Raw genomic sequence first — 20,602 nt, 5'->3', positions numbered from 1 at the left:
AACAATATGTTGGGTCAATATCCTTGTCGTAATCAAATCAATTAAAGATACAGTTTGCTTAACCAGATCCCACTCTCTCTTCTCAAAAACACTAATTCACTCATTTGTATATATATTGTTCTCAAGTTGTCCCTTGAGGATTTCAATGTAATGTATAAGCTGTAATTACTCTGCTGACTTAAATGTAAATTGTGTATTGTATACATTGTATCAATGTTTACATTATTTGGAGTTTGTAATAATGTACAGTGCCTTACATTCTGTATATTTATATTGTTTATTCTATACATATACTCTATGGATATATATCCTTCACTATTGATATGTATATATTTACTGTTTAACTTCTACTGTTAATGTGTTTGTTTGAATGTGTTTGTCTTTACTGTTTGTTCATTTTCAATTTTATTATATCTACATGCTGCTGAAAACACATTTCCGAATTGGGTTCTAATCTAATGATTTAATGCACAGAACTGTCTAACTAGAGCTAAATATAAAAAAATATAAATCCTCTATTGTCTACTCTACAGTAAAAGTGTTTCCTTCTCTGGGATCCTAGACGTAGATGTGACTATTATTTGTCACAAAAAGCAAGGGGGTAGAGGTACGATTTATGGCACAGCAAAAAACATAATTTTCTTTCAAATGGTATTATGACAAGTGACAGATATAGGTTCATTATTTATCAACGTCCCTCCCCTGCCCTGAGGACCCCCCTCACAAACCACACATATGACGTAAAATAAGTTAAAGCCTCTCATTACAAGCCCAAGCTTGGTATCCCCCTGTGAGTCGGGGAGATAAGATCCTGAGCGGTAACATCCCGGGCCCCCCCCCCCCCCGCCCACCAGCACCTCACGGTCCACTGCCCAAGTCCTGCCATGAAATACAAGCCTACAGAGGTCACAGTGATTGACCTCTGTCGTAAAACGCCAAGTGTGATGCATGCTCAGACACTGTCTGTTCACAGATCCACGGCTCGCTGTGTATGGCACAGACATGTGGGGCTTTGTACAGCGTGTTTGTGATCGTTTCTGAATTTGTTTGATATTCTTTGGTGAGTGGATCCATCCAAATGGCAATATTTATTATTCAGCACATGTGTGTCAAATATTGCAGGAGATTACAGGGAGGGATTTTGATCATTTATTTCTTCAAAAAAAAAAAAAAAGTATTCCACCAGGGCTTGTACCTTTGTGTGTTTTTGTATGGATATTTTCTTGTGCAGACAGATTTAAGAGTAAGCATGCCACTGGGTTGCTTTCTCTCGTGCTGAGCTCACTGATTTGCATTGAATATCCTTCTATCCATCCTTTATTGCTGGGATAAGCTGAGAGGAAATGTGCCATCGCACAGAAATGCAGTTTCTGTTAAAAAGGGAAAACTATTTGTGTGGGTCAAAAGGAGTCTATTCTCATGTCCTCATCTGTCACCAGTTGTGTCCCCGGTGTGTCTGTACAGGGTGTTTGAAGTCCCATAACACCGGGCTGTGTCTGAACACCATCTAAAGACCAGCACTGGCTCTGTATATAAACACGAAGTTGGAAATGATTTCCAGACCCCAATTTTTTTATCAGTCTACCATACTGCTGTAGTCTCTCCCTTGTTTAACACTTTCGGCTCATCTGGAGAGAAAATATTTCGACATGTATATCTAAGACTTCAGCCCAAATGGTGCAAAATACAATCATGTGTACATCAACTCTTTCTTTGCAGATTCCTCTCCCCTTGTCAAGTGGATGGCAGTCACCAGGTGGATGTTGGATGTGAATGCAGGAGCAGCACGGTCATCACTACGGGCATACAGAGGAGCGAGAGGAAGGACAATAGAGGTGAGTTATCCTCAGGGGGAATCTCACAGGGGTAAATGAAGAAAGCCTGTGTTGCTTTGGTTGAGAGGTCGGTGTTTAGCATGCAGGGGGACTCTTCGTGGAGGCACGTAGAAAGCCTAACCATATCAAGGCAACTTGGAGTGAAGTGTCAGAGTCAGCATTAGATAGGGCACCTTCTTTAGAGGTGCTGATATGCAATGATAACGGCCACATACCCATCCTGTTATGTTCATCAATAGAAATACAGTAGAGGGCTTGTAACAGGGGAAACCTGCAATGTCCTCAGTAAAGATTGTGTGTGTGTGTGTGTGTGTGTGTGCGCGTGCGCGAGGTGTGTCCTAATGAAATTCAGTATCGATCCGGGGAAAATAGACTTTATACATCATTCATGCTCTCGATCAATCACACCCTGCTAAGTTTTCCAAAGCTGTTTGTTTTACAGGAGTAGAAAGAAAAAAACTCTGAGCAGAGCAATAATTACTTTGAAGAGATTGTTTTAAAGTCTTTCCTTTAGCCTTTTCTCAATGTGTAACAAGCTTATCTGTCAAAGACAATGTCCATTGAATGGACTGCTTAATTTGAAATTGATTGAAGTTGCTTTGGTTTAGTTGGGGGAAAAGTATTTTCCGCAGACCTGATAGAGACTTGGGAAATTAAAGCTACGCCAAAAGACAGGTCACAGTAAGACAAGGCATGGTCCCTCTTGGAGGGAGAAGTATATCTCTGAAGAGATAAAGATAAATTTGTCCTCCCTATATTGGAGATAGTGCCATCTTCTCTTTTGTACGATTTGTTGGATGTTAGAAAAATCCTATAGGGTGGATACAGACGAAAAGCAAAGAAAATAAACACAGGACGTGGTAACCTGACACAGGAAACCCAGTGAATGCTGGGAGTGAGCAGTGAACCGTACTTCCTGTAGGACAGCACAATGGTGAGCGGTGGCCCCGGATTCCTAAAAGAGGCTGTAGTCACAGGGACAAGGAAGGGCAGCCCGTGTCCTCCGGTCCAGTGCTGATAAGAGCATAGATAGAAATGACATTTATGTCCCTCTCACTGCTTCGGGAAAGCAAAACATCCTGAGGTTGCCTTGGTTACCCATTTAATTTAACATTAAAGAGCAAATAGCAAGTGAGAGCCATCAAATGTCCAAAGGGTCAAAGTACGGTTTCATCACCACATGTCCCCTTCTGAGACGAACACTTCCAATGGGTGGGAAAAGTCGTTGAACCAACGTCTCCAGTAGAACAAAACATCCCAGTGTCAGTCTTCTTCACTGAGTTTGCTCCAACACTTGGCATATTTCCTTTTTTCTCCACTTCTGTCACTCCCTTCACTTGCTTTACTTCCTCTAATTCATTCTCTAGACTTTTTGGTTTGCAGATTTTCTACAATGCTTTAACCATCTGTCTTTTTGTCCTCTTCCTCTAAGTTGATGCTGCATTCACTGCAGTTTGAAAAAGGTGGGAGAACAGGTTGACCTTGATCACCAGGGAGAGGCCATGTTCAAAAGCACATTGGTGGTCAGTCATAATTGAGTGAAAACAACATTAATAATATCTGATGACTTAGTTTTGGAGATGTAGAATTACTGCTTGAGATTGAAATTACGTTATATTGGATATCTTTTGCCACATTGTTTAACCACTTAATACTTATACTTACTTATACTCCACTCTCGTTCATTCTTGTACTTTTACTACATTTATAAAAAAAAAAGATTTGCTACATGACAAGATAACAATATCCAATATTATGAAACACATTATTCTAAAATGAGCCATGCAGCATTGTAAATACTAGTAATTCAACTCATTGTACTTTAAGTATATTTTGATGCAGTGCTGTTTTACTTTTACTAGAATACAATTTCAAATTGAGGACTTGTAACAAAGTATTTCTATGCCGTGGTATTGCAACTACAAAATATCTGTGAATTATTACCCCTGTCTAAAACCATATCATACTGTTAGGGTCATTGAGAAGCACTGTACAATTACATAACTTGGCTGCTAATTCGAGTACGTTTTTGTCAGTGTCTGCTCCACCCTTCCTCTTCATCCCTTCGTCCTTCCTCACTGACCTCTCTGTCTCCTACTTCAAGCATGATAGTGTGAAACAATACATGGTGCTATTGTCTTGTAGTGATTATGCATGATAATAATAGTATATTATGTGTACAATAGTATAATAATGTGTAGTGTATAATAATAACATAAAATCATTCTCTTTGGTTCTAATTTCTCTCCAAATATGCTCACTTAAATATTGTTAATGGTTTATTATATTCAGCCCAAATATGTATTTGTGTTACCTGTGTAGAGAAAGGACATCAAAGGCTTATTCCTAACAAAAAATATCTGACTTATATAATAGATAAACATTAGCTTGGTATTTCAACGTATTAATGTGCAAACAAATGGTCAGTTTCTCTATCTGATACACAAACGCGCACACACACAAATACACACACACTGAGATCTTAGGAATAGTGCTTGGTGTCTGCTCATTTTTTTCTAAATGCCACGTCTCTGTGTTTTTTCCATGATACCCACACAGACCAAATGAAAAAATGGAAGTGGGATGTCTGTGCTTCTTATCTGCCTGTTTTGTTTTGTTGTTGACCCCGTGGCGTGAGTGCGTATTCACGGCCAGTTCCTGCAGGCCCTCCCTGTCAGACCAGGCATGCGTGTTAGCTCGCCCACACCTATCTGCAGCATTGTCCATTCAATATGATTATCGCTGACCCACACAGCCTCCTGTCTCCGGGGCTCACATGAACCAGTACTTCCTCCAAGGAAGGAAACGTTCGTTACCCACAAGCCGGTGTCACACGACTACACTGTACAGACCCAAAATGGCAAGTTTGACTGAAAAACTCATCTGCAAACGGATTGTTTATACTCCCTTCCTAGATAGGAATTTACGCTTTCACGGAGGAATCCTAATTATACAGATGTTTCACAGAGAGAGGCCCACATGAAATTCACTTTAGCACCATTTTATTATGACGAGTCAAACTCCCTCTCACTTGATGGCTCCCACTTCTCACTGCATGCACAAACAGTTGGGCAGTGAGACTCCGAGGAGAGAGGGAGATCATTTGTCTCAATCTGCAGTGATGATAGTATATCAGAGGCTGGAGGAGTGGAGTGGGAGCAGGTGGTGGAAGCAGGCTTGGTGAAGAGACCACAGAAATCAGATCAGCAGCTCCACTCAGAGCTGGGGGAGTCTGGTGCTGACCCCGGTGCTGACCCCCCCCCGACCAACCAAACATTAGCACAGGGTTAACCTACCTCCACCTGAATCCCTGTCAGGCCAATTAGAGATGGCAGACACTGAGCAGAGGAAGCAGGATCCTCAGACACAGACTTCCACCTGGACTTCCAGGAGATGGAGCTCCCAGCTTTCAGCCTCTTTTAATGTGACCAATTTAAGAAAACTTAAAGTATATTACTGTGATCTCCACTTGCTAAAAAGCCATTGTATCCTTACATCTCTCTATAATTTCCCTCCCTTGAAACTATATTGATTTAATGGCATTTAATGTATCATCTATTTAACACTGAGTCGCTTCCTCTCGCCTCATAGTCATAGTCTGTCTTTTTCTCTCTGACCCATCCACTTGTGGCAACAATAGATGGTCTTTCTCTCATTCATACAGTGTAGTAGTGTATAGTAATAATGTGGTGGTTGCTATAGCAACCCGCTAGTCAGACGATCTCATTACTGGCCCTTAGACATTTCTTTCTCACTCCCTCTCTAAGGAATTACCACTTTTCATTATGATTTCCCTCCCCTCTCTCGCAACTACCCCTCCTTCTTTATCTGTGTCTCCCCCTCTCTCCCTCATCCTCCCTCCTCAAAGGTCAGATGTCCTCCATGGTAGGGAGAGAGGAAATCTGTAAAAGCGTTGAGGTCTATTCAGTAACCCCCGTCTCCCCCCGATTGCACCCCACAATCATTCTGTTCCTTTCTATAGCTGCGAAGAAAGGAGCCAGAAAAGAAGGGAGGGAAGAGAGGAGCCTCGAGTCTGCCTTTCTTTAGAGCACATTTTTAAATCTGTTTCTTTTTTCTGCCCTTCTATTTTCTCTCCTCAAAGCTTTTCTTTTGTGTGGAAAATAGCTCCTTGAACTGATGGCGGAGTAGTGGTCTATGTTGACTTTTTTTCTAACTGTTCCTGTCCACAATCGGCAGACCCTAAATTCACACACATGCTTATACTGTAGCTTTACGCATTGAGCCCATACGCATTCATGCAGGTATATAAAACACACATACACATATTTTGCATTGTCCGATATTTGCCAAATTATGCATAAATGTTTATCAATTCAATATTATTTGTATTCATACACATCTTAAAAGCCGGTTATTCTTACTGAATATAACTTTCCTTAAAAGACTAAACTGGTGTGTTAGCAGGTTTTTTACATTAATTTGCATACAATCGCTGTGTACTGTTGAGTGGGGTTTTCCCACCTTCCAGCTAGGCCATTCACGGTGAATGGTTTGAAGATCAACTTGTAGAGACAAGAAACTTGACTAGGAAATCCATCTCTGTGAACTTTTTGTTCTCGTCTAGGTTACATTGTGATTATGGTCCAATTGAAAGTGCACTCATTTGAACATGTAGGATATCCCATGAAGCCATGCTTTCCCCCTGCTACCCAGCTCATTGATGAAATAGTCTGTTATGGTAAAGATGGCAGACCCTGTATTGCCTCAGTCTTCCCTCCACTGTATCTCAGGCTTTCACTCTTTCATTTTCCGCCTGCCTAAAGGGGACAGTGGACAGTGGGCAGATCCATAAGCCCTATTGCTCCATCAAGCATTGATCCATATGGGGCTCTATTCAACTGCATTGCCTGCACAATTGATCCAGGCCTCTCTGCTGCGGTAAACATTTTACTCGGCTTGCCTCCATCCTGATCAATAGCCTTCTTTTAATAATGTACCTCATTGATCAGTTTGGCCCACGAGTAAATTGATCAATTATTTTAATCTTTTTTTTTTTTTGCCGAGGTATCAAATGAGGGGCAAACTGCTCTGAGTTAAACGTTTATTTCGCTTGTTCTCTTGGCTACTGTAATGAGCTTCCGAATGATCTGCGCTCTTCAGGGGTTATGAGATATCATTCCAAATATGGTGTTTTATTAAATCATGACACTAATGCAAAACGGCAGGGATTATCAGTGTTATCAAGGCAAGGACCACATTGTATAGCTTGTGACAAATCATTTCCTTCTTGTCAGAAAGGACAAAAAGGACAACTTCTTTTGAATGCTTCGTGTAAGGTGCTATTGTTGCTGTGTTTCTCTGTGACTGGCGGCATGCTGATCAGGCTCTATCTGTATCTTTCCTTCATGTACTTCAAGGGCATTGGTCATCAGCATTGGTGAGGTAAACGCACTCCACCCACCACATCTCATTACTAGTCCTAATTATCCTGACAAGTCACCGTGTGTGTGTGTGTGTGCCTGTCTTGATTTCAAAGACACAAGCAAAGCTGTAAGAGCACACCGGAGCACACACACCATTATTCTTGGCACAGACACAAACATACACTGAATGCATAGACATGAAGCAGCGGATCAATAGCCAGCTTGTGTCCCTGACTTCATGGAAGGGAAAAGAAAAGGTATTTGAAATCCAAAGAGTTATCAGAGGCAAGAGAAAAAACAGGGAGGAGGGGTAGTCTTTGTTAGCTTGACCTTGCTGGGATTTATCTTCTGCACAGATATTTTCACAGATTGGACCAGGATAACACCGAGCAAATTCGAATGGTACAAAAGAAAAGGCAGATATTCAAATACTTGATCATTACACATACGAATTCCCTCCGCTTATGCTAATACACACAAGCCTAAACATTCATTTCTGGCAGATTCTCTCTGATCTGCCCATGTTTCCATCAGGATTTTCTGTCTCTGCTTTGCCTCCCCGCAGGTTAGGGAACAGACCATTCCCATGGCAATCAGTAGCTGATCAGGTGTGGTGAGCGTCGCCATGTTGAGCACTACCTCATTAAAGTCTCATCTTCATACCCTTCCATCCCCACCTATCTCAGATGAAGTGACAGAGCCCAAGGCATTTTAAACGCGTCCCAGCCACCCCGCCTTTCCCCATGCTAGCCACGCCAAAATGCTCTGATGATCATCTGTCACTTGCATAAGATGCTCCAGTACGGCTCGCTCGCTCTTCCAGAACATGGATGTGAAGTATTTGCCGAGTGGAGCTGAACTTTTTCTACAATGCAACACACGCCTTTTCACGCTATTGTCATGCAGAATCCCAGTGGATGCACTTCACTTCAGAGAGCATGACAAATGTTTGACAACTGTTGCAGACATTAGTAAAGATGTTAAAAAGAAACATAATTGAAAGAAACAGGATTTTCCTCATTTGTCTGGTTTGTAACGACATGACGGTTTTGTAAAAACTCACATAAAGCTTCTATGAAAAGTAGTCGGGAAGATGAAGGAAAGCAGAAATGAAATGAATGAAAGGCTGCTTCATTTCTTTCAACTGCATTTTTAAGTAAATTTAGGTTTTGCATGTGCAAACGTTAGAACATGCGTCTTTGTGTGTGAGTTTGACTGCGTTGGTGTGCACTATAGTGTGTGTCTATAGCGAGGGCGCTAATTGTAAAGGATGTGGCAGGTTAAGATAAGGTTATCTTGACGCAGAGAAACGTCTGAGAGAGAAGGCCAGAGCTTGCAGACGGAATTAGATTGATTAGAGGAGCCATATTTGGGCCAAAGTGCTATTTCCAGATAGCCCTTGGTGAGCCTCAACCGCCTCGCCTGGCAATGCTCTGCTTTCGTCTTCACCCTCACCCCCGGCTTTCTCTCCCTGACACTCCTGCTGTGCAGCAGGACAGCTGATAGTGCCACAGGCTGTCACACACACTAACTGACTGGCCACTGCAGGGCTGAGATAGCCCCAAAGAGTCCCGCTCTAACATCCTCTGTGGGAAAATACGAATAATTAAATGCAACGATGTATGCACCGTTGCAAGACAGAGTTCCTTTCTGGATGCAAAATGGTGTCCTGTGATTACTTTAAAGGCTCAACACTCAATTCAACTTCATGTGTAGTAGAGTGTAACTTAGCCTAAAACTGATTCTCACCGCAATTCTGTGGTTTAGTGGAGAAAAAATTCTCATTTTCTAGACTTCATTTCAGACGAGGATGTGGCGAGGGAGTCAATCCCCAAAAATCCAGCACTCAATGCCTGCCATCAGGATCCTCCATTAGCCAAGCATTAGAAACAAATTAACTCTTCTCAGTTGAATGGCTTGTCAGAGGAAGTGTGGGAAAATCCTCTATTAGGCAGGAGTTAAGTGCCTATTGGGAAGCTGGAGATGGAATCCTGCCTAATAAAGGAATAGTCAACCATTGGAACGCCGGCTGAATGGAGGAGAAGAAGTGCTAATTAAGAGAACAACGTGTCGTCTTGCAGGCTAGTCCATTAATGCGAGTTTTAGGGCTCATCTCACTGGCATCCCCCGATTTCCTGAATATGACAAGGTTGTGTGTGATTGCGTGTGTACCCTGCGTATGAAAGACAGTGATAAAATGTGTTTATTTCTGGTGGTGACAGTGTGTAAACAGATAAATAATGAATTTTCAATGCTCCCAGAGGCCACACTTTTTTATACTAGTCTCATCTCTGTTTTTGACATGTCATAAGCCTTGCAATGAACACAGTGCTCTCAAACTATTTGGGGCGTTATGTCTCAGATGAGCCGAGCCAAGTCAAACCACAGCTCCAGTCTCCCCTGCCTCACAAACGCTGAGCATTTTCCAATATTCAAGCTGTGAAAAGTGAGAGGGATGGCGAAACAGCGTCATGGACCGAACCGGGCGGAGACTCAAAATAAACTCACGCGGGTTTGGCTGAGCACAGGCTCCATCTTTGTTTATCTTAGGGAGAGTGAGCATGGGAGCCCAGTGATGAAATCAAAAAAGGGAGAAAAAAAATTAAACACAGTTGAACAGGCCAGTGTATTTGGTTGGTGTTGCCATAGTAACAGAGTGCAAGGATGCAGATAAACAGCACGTTGAGTACTCATGGAGGAATGCAGCCCTTCTGCCTGCGGTTTGGAGAGGAGGTTAACACCTCTCTTTCTCAACAGCTTCACCACGCAACAACATATGGGATTGAGAAGGGGAGCAGGAGAGGAGATTGCACTTTAATTGCGCACATCCACGGATAAAAGGGAATATGTTGGAATATTTGGAGAAAGAAAATCTGAGAAAAAGAGAACGATGTGTAACGGTCGATTGCATATTATGGCACAAGTTGTTTCAGTGTTTTCACTTAAAAATTGGAATCGGAGAGAGAAAAAGGGGGAACATATGAAACAGAAAAAGGACTATGGAAAATTATAGAATAGACGTTCTTCCATTTTCTACAGTTCTCACAATGAAAGTTTGACTTCTCTATAGTAGATTGCACTAAAAGAAACCTGTCATCATTCCTCATACAGTGCAATGATCTGTACTAATGAAAAAACTGCCTCCGAGTTGTTCAGTTATATTAAAAGTAACAAGGATGGGTAGGAGCTATGGATAAGCAGTTGGGAATGGTGGCAAGTAGAAAGGCAGAGTGGCAGAAAGGGGGAGATGGCAAGGAGAAGCCAATTTGATGAGGAATGGTGGCTGTGGCTGGCTGATAAGAGGCTCTTCTTCTCAGCTCCCACTGACAGAATGGGGAGGCCTTGTCTGTCGCCCCATTAGCAGCCATACCTACAAGACCCTGCCTTTTCTACAAGGCCAGCCTTCAATAGAGGGAATACATGGAAAATGGCTACTTAACCAATGATTACCCGATTGAAAGGTACCTGTCATGGGAGGGAAGGGGAGGGGGGAAGGAGAATAGGAGGGACATGGAGGGGAGGATGGGAGTGAGTGATTTCGGTGCCGTCTCGGCACTGAGATGAACGTGTCGCTGTGAGATTAAACCAGGAGTGCGTGTTTATTAATGCCATGTAGAGGGGGGGAGGGGGTGGGGGGAATTACACAGAACTGGGATGGGGGGTAGCAATGGATGTACAGTAGACTGGAAGTAAAAACAAGCCTGCCCATGTTTTTTTTACAATGTTCAATGGATAACTTCCTGCTCCTCTTCTTGCTTTTCTAATATTTTATTTATGTAATGTGTTCATGTAGTTAGTAAGCCTTTCATGAAAACTGGTTGAAAAGTCCACACATCATCCCAGAGAATAGAAGTGCCATGCTCAGCTGTAGTCCCTCCTAATCAGAACAAAGAAATGTTAATCAGAGTGCAGCTCCATCACTGCACGGCATCCACCTGTACTTCATTTTCCTGCATAGTGGCTGCCTTTCTTCTCCTCTCTAATTGCTTGTCGTATCTGTCCCTCTGGCTCTTTGTTTTCACGACTCGCTCTTATCACCTCACCATGCTGCCACCCACCGGTGTCAAGCAAGCCACAACATTTCTGCCCGGATCTTGCGAGGGATGCCCTGAGCCGCAGCATTTTTAATGGTCCCTGTAGGCCTGGCCCACAGTGCCATACGAGTGGCTTTATGGAAGCTATTATTAGTGTTTACTCGCTGGCACTTACTGGGTCCACAAGCGTCCTGTGCCTGTTCGTGTGCAGTGAGGCAGCGCAACCCTGACTTCTGATTTTAATGTTATGGGTAACGTTATGGCTCTGTCTCTTCGCTCAATCGTTAACTCTTTGACCATTTTATGGGGTATTAATTGAGTTGTAATTTTGACTCACTGAAACCATGTAAGTGTTTAATGCCCCTTTAACTTGGGATCTAATTGAAAACAGGCTCTGTGCTCTTGCACCGTGTCCAATATGACGGAGATTAGCTGTTTTTAAAGTTCCGTGTACTATTTATTCTTCACAAGCCACATTCTATGTGTTATATATATCTAACGAAAAAATGCATGCCAACTCAGCAAAATCATTTAAATATGTTCTTGCTATCTTTTTACCTTAAACAAAAAGACAAATACTTGAGACACACACACGCATACATGCGTGCATACGCACAAAGGAAGAGAGTAAAGAGCAGTTTTGGATGGCGCTCTGGACTGATCACATTACCTCATCTCACATGTATTTCAGAGGCCTGAAACCTGATATGCATGCAATTGTTATTTTAAATCACCGTCTGGGAAAGTTGGACCCAAGGTCTACAGAGTCACTAACCCAGGGGGGGTTTGGAAGGGGGAGGTGCAGAGACAGGATAGGCCACAGGGGCAGGTGGTGCGTTATGAACTGACAAGTTAAGGGCTGCAGTTTCAACGAGGCAAGGAACATGTCTTGATCGTTCAAAATATCCATTAAATCTTGACTTTCTCCATTCATACTTTTACACCTTTGTTGACGATTATATTAATGCAGTTGAAAGTCCAATTCCATTAGAGAACTCAAGGAATGTTTGTTAATTCATGATTGAATGGCTGACTGTGAAGTAGTCTGGAAACTGCTCTCCCCTCTCTTCCTTCCTCATCTGCCACCTTATCTCTTGTATCCCTTCTATATCATCTGTCCCAATCTCTGTTTATGTTCACACCAGCAAGGTTAATGTGTGTGTGTGTGAAGGGAGAGAATATTGCGTGGTGCTGATTTCAGATCCATAAGAATATATTTCACCTCTCAGGGCTGGACAGGCACGGTGCCAGAGGCCACAGGATAACTGCTCCTTCCCTCCTATCTGCAGCCCAGGTTAATTAAAGTTCCTCACCTCCCCCCAAAGTATGCTTTTAAACAGAGTGCTATGTGTCATTGGATTGTATTTTAGTCCTTATAATGATGGACTCATCGTGTGTATCTGTGTGTGTGGACATACTGCACACTTCATTTCATCAATTTGTGCACACACTTGAAGCATGCATGCAGATTTAGATGCTGAAATTACCAGTAGAATTCAGCCGTCTTCCGCAAAACGGCGTTCTGTCTCTCGACGACGTTTAACCTTGATATGTTTGATGAATGCATTATGCGTTTAGCCCTACAGCATCTGTGTGTGCTCTAACTGTGTGTAGTACTCTACATGCCCACAGGGGAGTGATTACTGCACCCGCACAAAGACGTTGACGTAGCATCACCTGCATAATGAATCCACCAGAAACTTGCCACCGATTGGGTTTCAAGTAACGCTACACCAGAGGCCAATGGGAAATACTGTAGAAGAAGAGACTGGGGGTAAATACAGGAGTTCGACTTGTGGATCTCTCTCTTGAATAAGCCACCACGCCACAGGCCCTCACATTCCTCTATAATGATGTGTAATACTTTGTATCCACAAGGTTAAGTATGAGTACAGTAGGCTGCCTGCGGACTTATATTCGGGAGTCTTACTCACACCAAGGCAACTTTTTACACTATCAGTGTAAAGTGTTAATGAGCGGGATGAACGATTACCTGGGGGAGAGTCGGGGTGACACACACATGAACACACAGACATAATACCATGCATTTGATCATTCAAACATACAATAATATATACACACACACACACACACACACACACACACACACACACACACACACACACACACACACACACACACACACACACACACACACACACACTCAAAATATACAAACTGTTACGAACACATAAACATTTACGTTAATACAAACACAGAGGTAAATTGTAACCAAATGTTGCCACAAACACACACTGCAATCATAGATATGTGCACAACCATGCACACACAACACACACTTTATCCTCATGCCAACAAATAAACAAACTTTGTAAAACTACGGTGTATGAAATAACTCCATTATGCAGAAACAAACATCGCATTCAAGCTTGTTTCAATAATTTCCACTACCATAAAAAAACTGCCTCATCCCATCTCTTTTTCAAACTAATTTATTTTAATTTCGCCTCTTTCTTCCATCTCCTTTCCAGATCATTTGGCTGTGGCTACTAGCATAACTGTACTTACTTTAGAATCCACATATAGAAACCATAAGCATTCAACTTTATTTCATCATTTACTTTATTGGAATGGTTGAAACTCTGTACTCTGCTGTAGGGCAAATAGCTTGTATGAGGGTACTAAAGTCCTTCTCTCTCTATATTGCTTTTTTCTAGTTTCCACCTCTTTTTCTCTCGCTTTTCTCTTTTTCCTTGGCTGATTTATTGGATGATGATCCCTTCTTTTCCCTCTAAGGGTGAGCGTGTGCTATGGGCAACCAGCCAACAGGACCTGCTTTAATTGATGTCAGTAATCTGGTCACCTTGAGAGATAGTTAAAAGGGCAAATCTCTATTAGCTGTAGTTTATGGCAAGCAAATGAATACACACACAGTCGCGCACAACAAAAACACACTCTTGAAAGGCAGTTTGTTGAAAGCTGCACAGGACAGAGAATGTATATGAATGTAATACATACTGCGGATATTAGCGACACTTTTCTGAGCGCTAATCTCTTCGACTGCTGTTTGCTGTGAGTAAACATGAAGGTGTAGTCTCTCTGCCGAAACCCCTGTTCCCTTAAATGCTGTAAGAAATACATTACGACTAGCGCAGAGCCAAGATAAGTTATTTCTGGTTGGATAAGCACAAGGGGATGTATCTGAGCCAGCCAGAAGAATCTACATTAAGGAGAGATATCTGTTAATTAAATCTGTCCCTGCCTGATCTCTATCTGTAACACGTAACTTACACCGCTGCTGCTGCTGCTGCTGCTGTTACTGCTGGATGAACGCACACTCACACACACACACTCGTGCACACAAACACATGCACACATACATACAACTTCTCTCTCTCTCATCCTTTCTATCGCCCCACTGAAAAGAAAACACATTTCCTGACATAAAGGCAATACAGAGTGCCTTAATATATTTTCAAATGGGTGATATTGTACGTACTATGATACCTAATGTCATGGTCTTTATGCCAATATAATGTGCATAAAGCATAATGATCATATTGCCAGCCAGACAGCTTTCAAATTGTGTTTTCTTATACATGCTATGTAGAAGTAAAGAGCTCTTCATTTATATTAAGAAGGTGGTAAAAAGCAAAACTTTATCGATCATTTCAAATCATTTTATGTTATTACAAATACAGCATCTCCACGTTATAATACAGGAAAAACAAAGGTTATATGAAGCTTTCTGTGGCTACGATTATGGCTTTTTCTTGTGTGCGTGTGTTCAATTTTCTTCAACGTCTTCTTCTGCTTCATATTTATGTTTTTCTTCTTCTCCATCCCCTTGTTCTTCAACCTCTCAAATGTCTTGGGATTCTGTCTTGTTCCCGGGAAGGACAGGGGCTTGGAGGTGACTGGAGGGGGGTGAAGACTTGGGGTGTATGCGGACCAGATGTCTGGGCTTTCATGAGGCTGGGGAGGGGTAGTGGGAGAGGACGGCCGAGAAATGGGGGGACATGGCTGTTCTCAATTACGCTGATCAATGGAAGGGGGGAGGGGAGTTTGAGTGAGCAGGGTTCCTTGGGTGGAGGGCGAGGGGGGGGGGGCACTCACTGTAAAAAAATTAAATAAAAAGACACACTTTGTTAAGAATGAGAAAAGTTATAAGTCATCACGTAAAGACAGATATGTCATATTTATTATGAGATCAACCTTGTTTGCCTCACTAAAGTTTCATAGCTGACATTCTTTCCGTTTGAATAAAAATAGTAAAAACATAATCATGCTGTGTTTTAAGGCTCTTAGTTTAAGGCATCTTCACATTATTTACTCAGAAAGTACCTCTAATGGATTAAAGTCGTTTTCATGCATGCTTTGAAGCGTGCAAATGCTACAAATAAGCGTTTGCATAAAGTGAAGGTATTCATTATAGCAGTGTAGGATAGCAGCAATGACCGCTTGATTTTCTTCTTCAGACTGTGACCATCATTTCATTAGAGTGGCTTCAACAACAATAAAAGATCCGGGACTAGATGACAGTTGAGCTAAAGCCCCCTTAGATCAAGTGGTAACTCTGCTCAGTGTTTTAATTAGGATTATATGTCCTCTTTAAAGGATCCTTTCTCTGACGCCCTTCCCATTTAGAGCCCTATAGGGTTACATGAGATTAAAAGCACTTTTCCATCTTTACCCTCCGATACATCTTTGAAATTGTGCTTGGTTCCCTGTCTCTGGAATGCTTTATCTGAGGGGTGAGAGGAGGGGTAAGGCATGGTTTGGGTGGTATGCCAGACTTTTCTTCTTCTTTTTTCCTTTTTTACATCATTTGCTCTGAATTGACTTATACATTTAGTGACTACAAGGTGGACGTAGTAGTATTTTCATTCATAATATCACTTTGATCCGACGCAGGAGAGTGTCGCATTACACACTATAGCTTTACTGTGTCCTCCACTTTTGATACAACAGGCCTGTGTCCAATCACAGAAATCTTCCAGCGTGACCTCCGACCTTTACTCCCGTGAGCAGAAAAAGAGAAAGGAATTGGTTTCAGCAGAGGGAGGGGTTCAGGCTCTCTGTCTCTAGCTGCAGACAGCTCAGTCCCCCTCCTCCCCCTTACATTTTTTTGCTTCTTCTTGAAACTAACTTTATTCTAAACACTTGAAAATCCTCCACATGTGCAAGCAATTAGGATTCACGACTTGCTCTGGATGAGATAGACACACAGAAACACAGCGAGGCTAGCACACACTTGCATAAAATATATAGACGGGCAACGACAGAGACACAAATAGATAATGCATTACCAAGAAATGCACACATACACAACGATTTGCCTAACTGAACACATACAATACATGCACACACTGAACTGTATCATGAGTATACTGTATAATTTAACAATTAAAATAAGGATCGGTGAATCTCATCATATTCATTTGATTTATTCTGCCCACACATGTCACAGCATTACTCACGTTTCTCATTTAGCACTATTTGTTTTGGTTTGTTGACGCCAGTTCCTTTCCAAGTTCCCAAAGGTTCTTAGGGTAACAACTAATGCGTTCAAAAGCTGTGGTTTCCTACATGTGCTCTCTCACCATCATGTGTCAGAAAGAATCACCCAAATGTACCAGCTCAAACTGTCCAGAATAATAACCCAACAACAGGAAGGAAAACAATCACAGATTGACAGAACTGCCCTCTGTCCGTGGAAAAAGGTCCAACGAGGTTCATTGCCCAAGAAAACGCAAAAAAAAAAGATTTCTCTCTTCTTGCTACTGTTTTATTTTCTTTCAGATTGGCATAATGTTGCCCTGAAAAAGGAATTAACAAATGTTTTGATGCATCAGGAAACAAAAGTGTGGCAGTGGCGCTCTGCCATGCTGGGTCTATGGAAAGCTGCAGACTCCGCTTCGGGCTAAGTGGGCTGCAGCTGTTTAATTATTCGACGTGCGGCCAAAAGAAAAACAATTGGATAGTTTAACTATTGGTGTTCAATTGTGGCCACAGAAAAAACTGCAGCAAATGTACAAAACTCGTCCTGTGACTCCTGGGACATGTTGACCAATGTTGCAAGCAATATCTTTCTCGCCTGACTCTCATTAACCAACCCCCTGCCCAAAAACAGTAATAATTGTGGTGTACCGCTCTGTGCTGCTACTTGTTGCTTTTTAGCATGAATGACTTTTCCTTCATAAATCATTTTTGTGGCAGATTATTTTATTTTTTCCCGGTTCCTCCGAGCTACTGAGTTACCTGTCGGGGTGTTCTGTGTTCAAATTGGATTTAATCAAATGCAACCTCTGAAAAAGTCCGCTAGACTTTTTGTTGTGCCATGAGCATGAAGCACTCCCGTAGCCTACTCAATGCTCCTCTCTCCATGACACAAGCCATTAAACATTATGAAATATATTTGAGCTTATTATTTAATTTTTGTATGTGAATAATATAGTTTGTATTGGATGTGTCAATTGTAGATGTTTCACTTTTGTTGTTTACAAAATAATATTACGGGCAAATCTACAACCTAATGACAAAGAAATGAGAGAAAATGGAAGCATGCCATGCAAAATTGCCTGTAAATGAAAAGTAGTGCAATTGTGAAAATGACTCGGGGAGAGAAAAACGTAATAAGCATCTGTAAACAGTTGAAAGCTAGATTTGGAAAATATGCAATTTCTTGGGCCGTTTGCCCACTAAAACGTTTTTAATCAAAGGTAGGAGATTTGTTTGCACTACTCATCTTGAAATAACCTTAGCTACGTTCCAAACAGAAGCTTTTCTAGCCCTAGCCCTGGTTGACCATTAGAGGGTAGAAGCTTTTGTACATGCTCCACATTAACAACAATTTAGTTAATTAGCTAACAGTGATTTGTATACCAAGGGCTAATTCCTTAAGTGGCTGTCAGATGGACATGTGGTGGCTTTGGTTTAATTGATTATATGTACTTTTACCCAACAGTTTGTAGAAGGAATTGGCTGTAGCGTTGTACTTTACCAAGATGTCCAGGGAATAACCAGCAGATGGCTGAAAAGACACTGACCAAGAAAACTAAAAGTTGCTGCTTTTGCTCTTAATTTGATGTGTTCTTGAAGGAATCTCCTGGAAGATGTTTGTCTGAGCAGATTATGCCGGTTTGATGATGAGTGTGACATGTCACCTTATCAAACCTAAATGGTTGAAGATTCACTGAGGTAACATTGGTGCGATGTGGATAATCATTACATTAATGACACACGCTCACATGGAGTGTAATCTAAAAGCAATTATGAGATCAGTAACCTTTTTAATCCAATCATCACCCAGAGTAGACACTGTGTGTCACGGTGTATCACCTGAACGGGTGGCAAATGGAAACATTAATAAAATGTTAATCAATCACAGAGAAGGGGAGTAAGCTGACAGGTAGGTCAGATGGAGTTAACATATTGATATAGGCGTTGACTTTCTGGGCGAGATTCTGGAGACATATTACATTACACACATCTGCCCAGAATGTGTGTGACAGATTTTCCTGCTAGTTTAATTCAATATACCTTACACTGTATTTTCCAAAAAGTGCCATTCACGGTATATAAATAGCAGCAGACGCTCATACAAATGCACACTTATGAATTCATGCATGCTCAAACACAGGCCTCCAGTTTTGCCACAGGATGCTGTTTTCCAGCTGTTTAAACCACGGCTCATATTAGCTGCTCAGCCATTGGAAGGAAAGGCAGGCAGGATACCAGTAATTACTGTCTGATTGGTAGAGTGGATGCAATTAGCAAGTTTGAGTCGTGAAGATTTGCATACATATAAAAAGCTTGGTGAAGCAAGGTGCGGTTCCTGTAAGGCCTCTTGTGTAAAGCGGTCCACTCTAAGAGTAAGAAGGAAGAAAATATTATTTAATTGGACAGAAACTATCCAACAAATGCTGTGGAAAATATCTGCAAGAACAATGATGTCATGTCAATGATGGCCAGGGTTTTTCAACCCCATCCTTGTGTCATTAGAGCCAAATCAGCACCAACCATGAAACCCATATCATCCAATAAAAACATTTCGGAGGAATCTCTTTGCTTCCTGTACAGTATCTGTGGGCTTCCACACCGGCAGCCCAGTCTCAGCAGTGGCCCTCCCTTATCATAGCACATTTAACAGAGAGCTAATCCAATCAGGTGGGATAACAGGGTGAGTGGAGGAGGATCAGGCGAGTGCTCCTCTGCTTCCCATTAGTGTATGTCTCTCCAGCCGGGCCTATCCTAATCCCATTTCCCCATCTAAAGCCTTAACCCAAACAAGCACACAGGACAATAATCTCGGGTCACACTCCTGTCGGCTGCCCCGGGACTCCTGATGCTGCTAATGGATGGCTAGCCGGAGAGATGCCAACACACTGCAAGGGGGACGAGATGTGGCTTTTTCAGCCAAGGAAAAACACCATCCAACAGTTTTTTTTCATTTGTTTATCCCTCCCCTATTGTTTTTCTCTTTTCTCTCTTTAGTAGTGTGGTGTATTGTTTGAGCTTCTACCAAACACATTTAGCCACACAGGAAATCTTAGCATAGATCCCTTTTCAATTGAGTGTGTCAACAGCATCGCTCTATAAACACATTAGTCATTTTATTACTCAGCATTCCTATTGCCGTTTAAAAAGGACATTAAGTTGTAAAACAGAATAGATATAGATTTGTGGCATTGTCAGGATATAAATGATATTTTCTGTTTCAGACAAAGGAAAATGAGAAAGAAAGAGGGAGAGGGGAGAGAGAGATATTTTGGCTCTGGATCCCCGTCTTTCTGTCCCTGTTGACGGCACATGTGCCCCAGATGCCGGGTCCCAATCCAAACCCAGGCTCATCCACACGCCACCCCGAGTGTCTCAGATCACTTACACACTCTCCAAGGACCTTGGAAAGAACAGCCTCATCCACATTTCTTTTGGTTTCCATTATAAATATGTAGCCCTAACTTTCTAATGGGTTCCAACTGAAATATGTTTGGTGGTGCAAGAGCGTGTACCTCAAACAAGGCTTTTCAACTCTGCATTTTCATGTTCCATGTGGAAGATATTAGTTTCCCTCTTATGCCATTGTACAACTTTGATTGTTGGATTTGAGTTTTCGGGGAGAAGGTGGAAAATCTAACCAGACGTAGAAAGTCAAATATGTTTACTTTTATTTTGAATATTTGCTGCCAATTATGGATATACTTAAAGAGCCTGTGACACGGTTTTCCCCCATCATCCAAACCCATCAATTTGAGTACATATTGTCCCCTTGAAAACCGTTACTGAACTGATTTTGGATATTTGTACTTTGATAACCATTAATCTGCCTTCAATGTTGACAATTTTCTGGATCTTCTCGCGGATTTTTCAAGTCCCGCCAAATGAT

This window comes from Pseudochaenichthys georgianus, chromosome 9 (genome assembly GCF_902827115.2).
Source record: "Pseudochaenichthys georgianus chromosome 9, fPseGeo1.2, whole genome shotgun sequence".
In the NCBI taxonomy this organism is placed as follows: Eukaryota; Metazoa; Chordata; class Actinopteri; order Perciformes; family Channichthyidae; genus Pseudochaenichthys; species Pseudochaenichthys georgianus.
Note: the sequence above shows the minus strand (reverse complement) of the source record.